This window comes from Panulirus ornatus, chromosome 43 (assembly GCF_036320965.1).
Source record: "Panulirus ornatus isolate Po-2019 chromosome 43, ASM3632096v1, whole genome shotgun sequence".
Lineage (NCBI taxonomy): Eukaryota > Metazoa > Arthropoda > Malacostraca > Decapoda > Palinuridae > Panulirus > Panulirus ornatus.
In genome coordinates this window covers 32,374,350-32,387,323 of record NC_092266.1, presented here as the reverse complement: position 1 = coordinate 32,387,323, position 12,974 = coordinate 32,374,350, and the positions used below count along the sequence as shown (strand labels likewise).

General features: G+C 47.3%; 1 protein-coding gene across 1 annotated transcript in view; it reads left to right on the top strand.

Moving 5' to 3' along the window:
- The window catches only part of egl (Egl_like_exo domain-containing protein), a 120,631-nt gene that overhangs the window by 25,287 nt on the left and 82,370 nt on the right, over window positions 1-12,974 (top strand). The gene's annotated exons all lie outside the window — the stretch shown is intronic.

Below are 12,974 nucleotides of genomic sequence, written 5' to 3'. Positions count from 1 at the left end.
TTCTGTGTCATGAGGGAAAAGTGGGTGACCTCTGGCCTTACCCTCACACGGTGATGCTCGAGATGGTCGTTTTGCTCGCTACAGTCTCAACCTCTGACCTAAAGAACCCGTAATCATTGACCCGGACCCCACCTCACCTGCACCAGTCTAATTCTGGGTTGGGTGAAGGCGGCGTAGATGTGTTCCTTAAAGGTTAAACTCGTTTGGGTAAAACATTACAAGAAGAACACAAGGGTTGTTCCGTATCATCGGGATGGGGAGGTCCAGTTTATAAGACATTGAGGCAAAAATATAGTTCTATACATATGATTTTGCTGTTGTGAATGTCATGTCATGTGCGTTCACATGGAACCTTGGCGCAAACCTGAGTTACCCTAATGAGTTACAAGCATGAGTCGTTTAAGTAATAAACGTGTATACAACTCTTCCTCACCGGCGGTGACCATGCAGTTAATTCTATTTTCATGAAAGAGGAGAAAAATTTGGTAATTTGTGGACGTCAGAACTACCCTCTGAAGATAATTATATACAAGTGAGTCAAACTACAGCTAGTGAGAGGGAGAACCTAGCAAACACATCGAGTTTCATTTTTGAGCCTCAGTGGTCTAGTGGTCAGTGGAGCACACTACGAAGCTACGGGCCCAGGTTAGAGTCACGGAGCGGGCAGTCGGTTCGCAACCCCCCCCCCCCCCCCCCCACATACACACACACACGCACACACACACGCACACACACACACACACACACACACACGCACACACACACACACACACACACACACACACACACACACACGAGACCGGTTGATTGAATGTGTGTACCTGGCATCCGCTGGGGAAGAAGGCTAACTGCAGACTGGACCACCCGACACTGATGGGGTTTTCTTGTGGAGGAAAGTTTTCGACGGCTTCCCAGGGATTTGTTATGACCGCCACTTGCAGTAAATGAGGCCTCAGACGTAATGGTTATCGTCCTGCATCGTGAGGTGCGGGCTGCCCTGAGAGAACAATGCTTCACCCATCATAACTACTGGTCACGAGTGTATGATTTGTCTCTTTATCACGACCCCATTCATTATTATTCACCTCCCTTACAGGATCATCATACTTCATTATTCAAATTTTCAGAGTGATGAGTTATAATGTCTTTGTTATAAGGTGCAGATTCAGTAGTTGTGAATAATTATTACCATGATAATGTAGTAACATAGGTTATCTAAAAGCAACGCACACAGGAATATGTATTACCCATTGACTGGACCAAACCAGGAATATATATATATATATATATATATATATATATATATATATATATATATATATATATATATATATTTGTCGCTGTTTCCCGCGTTTGCGAGGTAGCGCAAGGAAACAGACGAAAGAAATGGCCCAACCCACCCCCATACACATGTATATACATACGTCCACACACGCAAATATACATACCTACACAGCTTTCCATGGTTTACCCCAGACGCTTCACATGCCCTGATTCAATCCACTGACAGCACGTCAACCCCGGTATACCACATCGATCCAATTCACTCTATTCCTTGCCCTCCTTTCACCCTCCTGCATATTCAGGCCCCGATCACACAAAATCTTTTTCACTCCATCTTTCCACCTCCAATTTGGTCTCCCACTTCTCCTCGTTCCCTCCACCTCCGACACATATATCCTCTTGGTCAATCTTTCCTCACTCATTCTCTCCATGTGCCCAAACCATTTCAAAACACCCTCTTCTGTTCTCTCAACCACGCTCTTTTTACATCCACCCTCCTGCGCACAACTCTATCCATAACCCACGCCTCGCAACCATACAACATTGTTGGAACCACTATTCCTTCAAGCATACCCATTTTTGCTTTCCGAGATAATGTTCTCGACTTCCACACATTTTTCAAGGCTCCCAGAATTTTCGCCTCCTCCCCCACCCTATGATCCACTTCCGCTTCCATGGTTCCATCCGCTGCCAGATCCACTCCCAGATATCTAAAACACTTTACTTCCTCCAGTTTTTCTACATTCAAACTTACCTCCCAATTGACTTGACCCTCAACCCTACTCTACCTGATAACCTTGCTCTTATTCACATTTACTCTTAACTTTCTTCTTTCACACACTTTACCAAACTCAGTCACCAGCTTCTGCAGTTTCTCACATGAATCAGCCACCAGTGCTGTATCATCAGCGAACAACAACTGACTCACTTCCCAAGCTCTCTCATCCCCAACAGACTTCATACTTGCCCCTCTTTCCAAAACTCTTGCATTCACCTCCCTAACAACCCCATCCATAAACAAATTAAACAACCATGGAGACATCACACACCCCTGTGTGTGTATATATATGTATGTATGTATAAAGAGGAGTAGCGGACAGGCAGATGGCCTGGTTGGTCATTAGGAAGGGAGAGGTATTTCCGAGTCCTGTGGAGCATGAAGCCAGTGTGAGGAAGGATGACCCAGATCAGGTGTTGTGATGTCTGGCCGACTAGCTGTTGGACGGGCGGGTCGCCACCTAACGTGTGTGTGTAGCAGGTGTTGTAGGGAGACCTGTTGGTTCAGTCACCTCATATTTAGATAACACGTGTACTACCACGTTAAGCTCTTGAGCACGACAGTACGACCCTTCCTTTGAGGCAGGCCATCTTACGGAAGGGTCGTACTGTTGTGGTTAAGGAATAGAAAGCATATCGTGTCGTTTTTTGCATGACCACCGTTGATAGACATTTTCATCATTATGTTGTGAGTTATGATGTATATATGTGCTCCATCTCCAGTTGTGTCTCGTACGTTGGAGGAAATGGTTCATAGTGTCTCGTGTGTGTTTGGATGACGAGACCCGCCTGCTGGGGAGAGGACCTGCCACCGCCCTCTCCCAGGTCCCTATGCTCCCCATGATAACTAACATCCCGTCACCACTCTCCCCGCCCAACACACGACACCTTACACAAAGCAATTTGATCCATTCCCTCTCCCCTTCTCGTCGGTCGAACGTCATCATAATTAAGATGGCTGATTTTCATATGCCTTTCGCGCCTCTTCGCCGTCTCCTGCCGTGGTAGCGTTAGCAACAACCAACTGAGCGTCGGAGGAAAAAATCTTATACCCAGGGATCGTAACGCCGTGCCCCAGGGTCGTACCATCGTGCCCCAGGGTATGACAGTCCAGCACTGGAGAGAGTGAGTCAGGAGGAAGGTACAGAGGACAGAGAACGGCAGCCCACACAAAGAGCCGTACAACAACACGAGATTCCCAACACCGTATTATTAGACCCTCTACCGATGCTTCGCTCGGCGGGAGGAAAACAATGCCATCCAACTTCCAGAACATTTCCTATGTCCGCAGCTTCCAGAACATTCTTTATGATTTAAAGTCTTTAGGAGGGGCTAGAGAAGTTATAGATCCATCTGACCGGGGGACAGGTTTAGGGAATAGACCGTCCTCAAGGGAGATACGAAAATGGAGAGGAATAGGGGAGGAAATAGACCTCTTCTAAAGGGTAGGAAACATAAGGAGGGATGACTTCACGTGTGAGGGATGGTATAGGATAGGGGGTAATAGACCCCTTTCAGATGGTAGAGGCAAGAGACGTAAACTGACGGCAGACTTTAGGCTAAGTCAGGTACCCATTAATCGACCAACCCCGAGGGGAAGATGAACACTTGGGTTGGGTGTGGGGTCAGCTTCTACGCCCAGGATTCGAACCTATGTGTCCAATCCCGGGCTGGCCCGGACTGACTCATGGTGAACTAGGTATTACTCGAGGTGATGCAGTAGGTGATTCAGTCGTGGATGAGTCAGGTGAGGCAGGGTGGACAAGGCTACAGGGGTGGAATGTTCTGGACGCTGGTGATAATGCCCCCGCTCACGCCCCAATAGACAGATGGACCAGTTGACAGACTGACCGGCTAACAGACAGACGGACCGACAGGCAGACGGATCAATAGACATACTGACCGTCATACAGACAGTCGTACTGACCAACTTTCAGACAGACCGAACAACAGGCAGATGACTTATAGACAGACAGAAAGACCAGTACACAGACAGACACACAGACATGGTTAGTCACTGTGTTTGAAATAAATCCAGTGGAATATTCCAGCACATTACCTGTGTGTGTTAGTAGGCTGTTTATGCTCGTGTGTGTGTGTCTGTGCTCTTGGTAAAGAAAGTTTACATGCACGAATTTATGAGCGCCTCAACACACACGCGCACTCTCTCTCTCTCTCTCTCTCTCTCTCTCTCTCTCTCTCTCTCTCTCTCTCTCTCTCTCTCTCTCTCTCTCTCTCTCAAACCACATCATATCCTGGTTAAACTCTGTACAAGGAACGAGGAAAGAATTGTATTGTTCCCACGTATATATATATATATATATATATATATATATATATATATATATATATATATATATATATATATATATAGGCGACTCATCGACCATTAGCGACTCAACCTTAAGCGTGTGTCAAATGGTACCTCATTAGGATAATACTAGGGCGCTTACTTGCAAGGATGTTCTTGAGAGAGAGAGAGAGAGAGAGAGAGAGAGAGAGAGAGAGAGAGAGAGAGAGAGAGAGAGAGAGAGAGGACGTTGGCGAGGTTGACAGACAGTCTTGCTCTTTGTTGACGTTCTTCCGTTTTCTGTTGCATGTGTTCTCCCACAAGGTACCATTACGTCTGATGCCCCATCGCATTTGTCATCATCACTTGCAAAATGACGTAATTGACTTTTCACTGATTTTTTTCTCCCCCCGCATGACGGTGATTTTCACCGCTCTTGTCACTTCCTCACCGTCGCACATTAATTTGAGTATAATGAAGGTGATTAATGTTTATATCTGTTCCTGGCGTAATTTATTTGACATATTGTTTAGTAGATTGTTCATTAACTCTCTCTTGGATAAAGAGAAAGTTTGAATTTGAACTTTGAAATGATATTAAGTCCACCTCTTGACGTGTCTGCCAAGTTTGTGTTTTGATAGTATGTGTGTGTGTGTGTGTGTGTGTGTGTGTGTGTGTGTGTGTGTGTGTCTGTGTTTAGGGCACCATAGAGGGGTCATAGACACCACTCTTTGACAGCCTTGACACACCCTATGACTCCACCCTTAACAGCTGTCACACACCCCGTGACCTTACCATTGACAGACATGACACATTCCGTGAACCCACCTGTGGCAGACCCCGTGTGACCCCACCCTTGACAACCGTGACAGACCCGAGTGACCCTACCCTTGACAACCGTGACAGACCCCGTTTGACCCTACCCTTGACTGCTGTGAGAGACCCCGTGTAACCCCACCCTTGACAACCGTGACAGACCCCGTGTGACCCCACCCTTGACTACCGTGACAGACCCCGTGTGACCCCACCCTTGACAACCATGACAGACCCAGTGTGACTCCACTTTTGACAAGTCGCTAGACTAAGCCGTGACAGCTCCTCTGCTTCGAAGCGTGACACGTCCCGTGACAGGTAGCGAGATAGCGTGGGTGTTGGGTGGGGGGGGGAGGGGGGCAGTGGTCGATATACGCATGGGTAGGGGTCTCCAGGTCCTTCCCCCTCCCATTTATGTAGTGAAGAGGGGGAGGAAGGGGGTGAATATGGAAGATAAAGTGGGGGGACGGAGGAGGACATGAGTGTAGAAATGAGTGGTGGTGTCGTGTGTGTGTGTGTGTGTGTGTGTGTGTGTGTGTGTCATTGTGTGAGTTTTGCTGATGGTGTCAGTGACCCCCCTCCCCTGGTCTGGAGCTCAAGATTAAAGTTTTCTTTATACTAAAATAATTTTTTATCTAGAAACTGTTGATGAATATTGTTTGACACTGGAAAACAAAAGTCACTCTTGTAAACACCAGAGATGTTTTTCTTTACTGTTGTGTTGTTTTTAGCTGGAAGGATGAGAGTAACTTATGAACACTGTATTGTTAATAATAGTTGTGTTGTGTGGGGAGGGGGTTATCGTGGGCCTGTCGCGTGGGGTTGGGGTGGGGGGCAGCCGCCCCTCCTGTGAGTGAGCGGTTAGCCGCCGTACACACTCACATGTACGGCTTCATTGTCTCATTTCCTGAGCTACTGCAGGTCCCAACACTTACCCTCCTCGTGTTGTTTACACTTCAACCTGCTTGTACGGTGTGTAGTGAGAACCGGTGTTTCACTCTGTAAAAATTATGATAATAATAATTAAATGATCGTTAATAATAATGATAATAATGATAATAATATTGTTAATAATGATAATAATAATAATAATGATAATAATAATAGTTTATGCCTGCTTGTCTCTCCCGCCGTGGCGAGGCAGCGTCAGGAACTGAGCCCAGCAGGAAAATCTTTGTGCAGCCCCTCCTGTTTTCTTGCCTTATATAAACTGATAATACAGGAGGGGAGGAATTCTATCCCCTCGCTACAGCCCTTCTTTCGCTCCTTGCACAGCCAGCAGGAGATAATTGGGTAGTGTTATTTCTCCCCTACCCCGGGGATAACGATGATAATTATAATGATAATGATGATATCCAATTATCGAACTAATTGCAGCCAGAGATGGAAAATCAAGGAAAATAACATTTTTGTAATTATTGATTATTTCTGCAACATAATTGTAGCTTATGTGTGACTGATAATAAGACGGATAGGTTTGTGAAATATTGTCTTGTGGTTTGGTTGAATACGTTTGTGGATTATATAATCATTCGTGTGGTGGTAAGTGTGATTAGGTGTTGAGTGGATGTGTACGGAGTGGAGTGGATTTGTAAGGGACTGTAGGTATTGAGTGGATGTGTTGGGGACTGTAGGTGTTCATTGGATGTGAAGGGGACTGTAGGGAGTGGCGTGGATGCGTAGGGGGCTGTAGGTGTTGAGTGGATATGTAGGGGACTGTAGGTGTTGAGTGGATGTGTAGGGGACTGTAGATGTTGAGTGGATGTGTAGGGGAGTGTAGGTGTTGAGTGGATGTGTAGGAAACTGTAGGTGTAAGTGGATGTGTAGGGGAGTGTAGGTGTTGAGTGGATGTGCAGGGAACTGTAGGTGTAAGTGGATGTGTAGGGAACTGTAGGTGTAAGTGGATGTGTAGGGGAGTGTAGGTGTAAGTGGATGTGTAGGGGAGTGTAGGTGTAAGTGGATGTGTAGGGAACTGTAGGTGTAAGTGGATGTGTAGGGGAGTGTAGGGGTGGAGTGTGGAGCGGCCGGTGACCCCTAACGGGACACTTGAGATGACAGACTGTTCTTCACTGCTGCTTCCCTCAGCTGTAGTCTGTTTCTCTGACCCCCACTCTCATGCTGGAGGTTGTCTGTCTGCTGTTGAGTGAGGAAAGGTTAACAACCTCATAACCTCCGTCACTCTGGTCGTGGGGTTGTGTCTGCTGATGAGAGGAGAGAGGTCTATAACCTTTTAACCTTAACCTCCATCACTCTGTTGCTGGAGTTGTGTGATAAGAGATTACAACCTCATAACCCCCATCACTCTAGTGTTGGTTTTATGATGAGAGAGGAGACGGGAGAACCTCATAACTTCATCATTCTGTAAGGTTGTGGATGACCTAAGCCCATGTTGTGGTGTCCTGTAGAGCAGTTATTTTCCTTCCTTTTCAAATAATACACTCATCTGTTACTTTGTAATTGGTCTGAAAAGGAAACACTTTAAAGAAAATCATTGAAAATTTGTGGTTTTTCTGCATGGAAATCAAGAAAGCCTATCTTTGAAGCTTATGACAAGTCCCTAATTATTACAAGAACGCTAAATCTTTACTAGTAGTAATAGTAGTAGTAGTAGTATAGAAACGTTACCAGTATTAGTATTATTGATTTATGATAACCAAACCTGAGAGTCGGAAAGGGATTCACGGAGAGACCCCCCCCCCCCCCCACCCCTTCCCCGGGCACCTGTTCATCCAGACGCACTGTAAATTGTTCTACCGACTCACCCACTCGCTTTCTACGACTACAATTCGACGTTTGCATTACGTAAGCCTACAGAGAATATTACGTTAGTCTTATAAAATCGTAGATTTATTCGTAATATTCATTGTCGGGGCTAAGCAGGGCACGTGGGGGGCTCGGGATTTAAACGTCCGGGCGCGCGCGCGCGCCCAGGTTCTCACAAGGTAAACAAAGGAGCGCTAACCCTCCTCCCTCCCCCCTCTCCCATCCCTCCCCCCCCTTTCCCCCCCGGGACCAACAGTCCTGCCCCGCCGACCAGAGAACAATGGCTGGATTTTCACTGCTCACTAACCCGACGACGATTTGGGGTTTCATATGTATTAATAGCAGTGACGAGTCAGTGGCTCTGGTGGAAGTTGCATGATAGACTGTGGAGTGGGTAGGTGTTTTGAGGGATACGGGAGGTTGACTGCAGGTCATGTTGCACACACCGGAGGGACGCGCTTTTCCCGCCGCCACCGCCGTGGCCGCTTCTCTCCCACCCACCCTCACCCACCCTAGCTGCTGCTGCATTGGACGGTCTCACCTGACCCACCACATTCGCCCGTCCTGCTTACCTGGGTTTTGTAGTTTTTTTCTGATACACCTGTCACTTCGACCCCTGCCACTACTGCTAGCTTAGTTTACCCTGCGACACTTGCTGACTTGGCCCACCACATCTTCTAGCTTAGCGCTGTTGCATCTGCTAACCTAGCCCTGCTACATCTGTTAACTTAGCCCTGCTACATCTGCTAACTTAGCCTTGCTGTAGTAGGTAACTTACCCTGTTACATCTGCTAACTTAGCCTTGCCACACCTGCTAAGTTAGCCCTACTACACCTAACTTGGCGGCTCACGAATGTGACTGATTCCTACCCCCACCTAGCCTCTAGACCCTTTGACCTATCCTCACACAACTCTCCCGGCCTGACCCACCCCGTTTTCGTTTGGTTGGTCTGCCATCAGGGCATAATGGTTCCACCCTGAAGCACGAAGGTTGAACCCTTGAGCGCGATGGTACGACCTATTAGGTATGATGGTTAGGCCTTTAACTTGGCCCTTAATTTTGGGGTCATGCGAAAGGCCAGCTCATCATACCGAAGGATCGCACCGTCGTGCTTAAGGGCCATGCTCGAGGGTCATACCGTTGTGCCCATAGGTCGTACCGTCGTGATCAAGGGTCGTACCGTCGTGCTCAAGAGTCGTACCGTCTTGCTCCGAGGTCGTACTGTCGTGCTCAATGAATTAGGAAAATAAAACTACCATCCTGAGGGGGGAGGGGGTGTGGAGGTCGTTACCCCTCCACTCCGAGCACATCAATTACAATCTCGTCGTGAGTGGCATTGCTTTCACATGAATCTCATTCATCCATCGGGGTAATTCCCTCATTATCTGTGCCAGGCGTTAGTTAGCGTGTAGGATGAGAATGAATGAGGCAGTGACGGAACCCTATTTTGAGCCTAGGGCTTAAGTGTGAGGTCACTAACGTAAAGTATAGGGTCATATATATATATATATATATATATATATATATATATATATATATATATATATATATATATATATATATATAAGCACCAGAGAAATGTAGACAGCTTGAAAAATTCTGAGTAGCTGCTAATGAAGAAGGATTTAGTGGGCTAGACCCTTTGGTCATGCTGGGGTTAAGGGGGAAGGATAGACGGGTCAGCTGGGGTCACATGTCTAGCCTCACCTGGTAAGGCTAGACTCCCTCGTCCACCCCATAATGTTGGTCAGGTACCTAGCCATTTTGTTGACTTCTGGCGCATGTCTAGACCCCATTGATGATGCGTGCGTGTCATCCCCCACATGTGACGTCGTACATCCCCTTCCCCCATTATTGACTGTCATCAGGGGCTTCCCCCATTATCTGTCCCCCTCCCCAGGAAGACGACACACGGGAGCCTGGGCTTGACGGGTGATGGAAAGTGTTAGATATAGACTCATCGTCTCGTCGTACCGTCGTGCTCAAGGGTCGTTCCGTCGTGTTCAAGGATCGTGCCTTTTACCAGGAGCGGTGTGAGGGTGGAGGGAGGCGTGAGCATTAAACATTAGGGTGAGCGAGGTTGCCAGCCAGGAGAGGTGTGAGGGTGGAGGGAGGGAAGTGAGGCGTTGCTGTTCCTGCTGCTACTTGCTCGTCCCAGACTCTGGGGTTGGCCAGCCAGCTCACCTTGGTCAACCACCGCCCGCTTCCTCCACCCACCCTCTGTCGCCTCGTCTGCTGGACCAGCTCCCTGTTCTCTCTTTTGCCTTTCCAATGCCTGCAGAGCCATCTCTCTCCTCCCTGGTTCAAGATATATTTAAATTGGTAGCGCAAAAGAAATGCGGTACTCTTGCTGCCACCTGTCATGTGTATCGTTATCTACAATATAAGTGTGGTATTAATTTCATTAAGCTTAAAGTCCTAAGATTATGATAGTATTCGCGCCACACAAACCGCCTGATAAAACTCAAGCTTTGTCTCCATCGCTTCAGCTTATCGGTCCTGTTATCAGAGAAGTCGTCTGAGTGTGGGTTGGGTAGGAGGTAGGTAGAGGGGGTCCGGCTGAATACCAGAGAGGTTGTTGGCGTCCACAAGTACCAGGGTACACCCTTATGGGCTCCAGTACTGTCCCAGTCTGACGCCCCTTTGTTCGCGTAGATACACGTCTCTCCTGGGATATAAATCGTATCCGTTTTGATGTCGAACTGATGTATGTGATCAGGGTCACTGTCCTCGCTCGCCATAATCCACATCTGTTAAATTGTTTTCCCTTTTTCCCAGGTAGAGCATTCCCCCCCGGCCAGCTGGGTACGTCGTTATACGTATCATAACGAGCGTGGCTGCGCGGGTTTGGTCCAGTTTTCCATAGTGCGGGTCATGTATAGATTTGTCTTAACCTGCACCTGCAGATGCGGTGGTTCGCCTGGAGCGGAAGACCCGGTGAAGTTGTATCATTAATCTTGGCCTAATTGTACCATACTGGCGGGAAACTTAACCCCCTCTGAGTACGGCGGCACGACCCTTGAGTACGGCGGTACGATCCTTGAGCACGGCGGCACGACCATTGAGCGCGGCGGCACGACCATTGAGCCCGGCGGTACGATCCTTGAACACGGCGGTACCACATGCTAGAGATGCACCTGCTCCCTTGCCGCTTTATATCGGCGTGGTTAGGTTATACCATTACGGGAGTGTAGTATGGGAGGACAATGGTTAGAACATTACCCTATGGAATAGTTCTATTTCTACCTGGTTAGTTATGCTCAAGTTTACTAAACTAAATGAACCCATTGTACCCGGCGCACAGTAATTACACCATTACAAAAGGGCATGTAAAACCCACTGTTACCATCCCCTGACGTGCAGTAAAGCGCCCCCCTCCCTCTGTTTCATTAAATTCTCACCCTGAGTTAAAGGCCATCCTTGAGCCGGCTGAGTCTTTAATATTACGTGATGTCAGTAGTTCCCTTATCTGGGCGAGGCTTGTGATCCGCCTCTGTGTTAGTCTACACCCTCAGCTAGTGTGCTTCTCCGGGCATTTTACTACCTCCACCGCCCGTGCTGGGTCTGGGCTGCTGGGGAGGGTCGTTGGTCCGCCTGGCTGTTGGAGGTAGCAGCCCGCCTAATCGTACCTTTACGTATTTTCACCTAATTATTCCTGGTGTTGTCTCCCTTACCCACTCTTACATATCCTCCCTAAGATAGGTAACTGCTGCGACCTTGGGCAGCCACATAGGCCTATACCGCGTGTGTGTGTGTGTTGTGTCTGTGTGTGTGTGTGTGAGGCGGGGCTTCATATATATATATATATATATATATATATATATATATATATATAGGGGATAGGGGAGAAAGAATACTTCCCACGTATTCCCTGCGTGTCGTAGAAGGCGACTAAAAGGGAAGGGAGCGGGGGGCTGGAAATCCTCCCCTCTCATTTTTTTTTTTTTTTATTTTCCAAAAGAAGGAACAGAGAAGGGGGCCAGGTGAGGATATTCCCTCAAAGGCCCAGTCCTCTGTTCTTTACGCTACCTCGCTAATGCGGGAAATGGCGAATAGTATGAAAGAAAGAAAAGAATATATATATATATATATATATATATATATATATATATATATATATATATATAGAAGTGATGCTGTTGGATTGTGCTGCCTATAGTTACAAGTGAAGACTCACCTTCGAGGCTGCATCGTCGTCAGCGGATGAAAAGTACAGTTTCTTCAAAGGAGTTCATCTGATTGTTATTATTATTATTATTATTATTGTTATTATTATTATTATTATTATTCTGTTCGTACTCGGAGTGCGGCTGAGGAGCTGCACGGGACAAGTACAATGGGTCCAGAGGTTAACAAAAAAAAAAAAAAAAGAAGACTGTGGTGAAGAAGACTGGGTATTGGTTAATTTGATTGGCTTTCGAGTGTAGTGTCGTCGTTTTAGTACAACCCATCAACACACACGTCACAGATCGAGGTCAGAGGTCATAGTTCATCGCCATCAAGGCCAGGTTTACCCATCCCGTCGCCTTGCATATATTTCCTTTGTCGGCGGCCGCAGCCAGGGGACGTGTGCGGGTTGACAATTATCGTACCTCTGTCATCCCGGTGGTTCACCTCAGTACCGCTGTTGACACCTCATCTGCCTGTATTATTATTATTATTATTATTATTATTATTATTATTACCCAGGGACCCACTTATATGATGGGGTTCCTGCAACATGGAGTCAGCACTTCATGCAAGTATCTCATGCGTCAGCTCATAGAATATCAGGCCACGAGGGTTAGTACTGTCGTAGCAATGCCAGGTATTAGAAAGCCTACGTAGGGAGGAGGGCTTGGTTCTGGCGTGCCACGTGCTGGGCTCACGCCGTGGCTCCCACTGAGAAGCGACTCACACAGACGGATGTATGTTAAGCGTTGGACTGGGCAGTACACGAGGCGGGAGGATGACTAGGCGTCTCTATGAGGGAGGGGGACTAGGCGTCACAAGGAGGGAGGATTATTATAGGTCTTACTAGGTGAGAGGATTACTAGGCCTTACTAG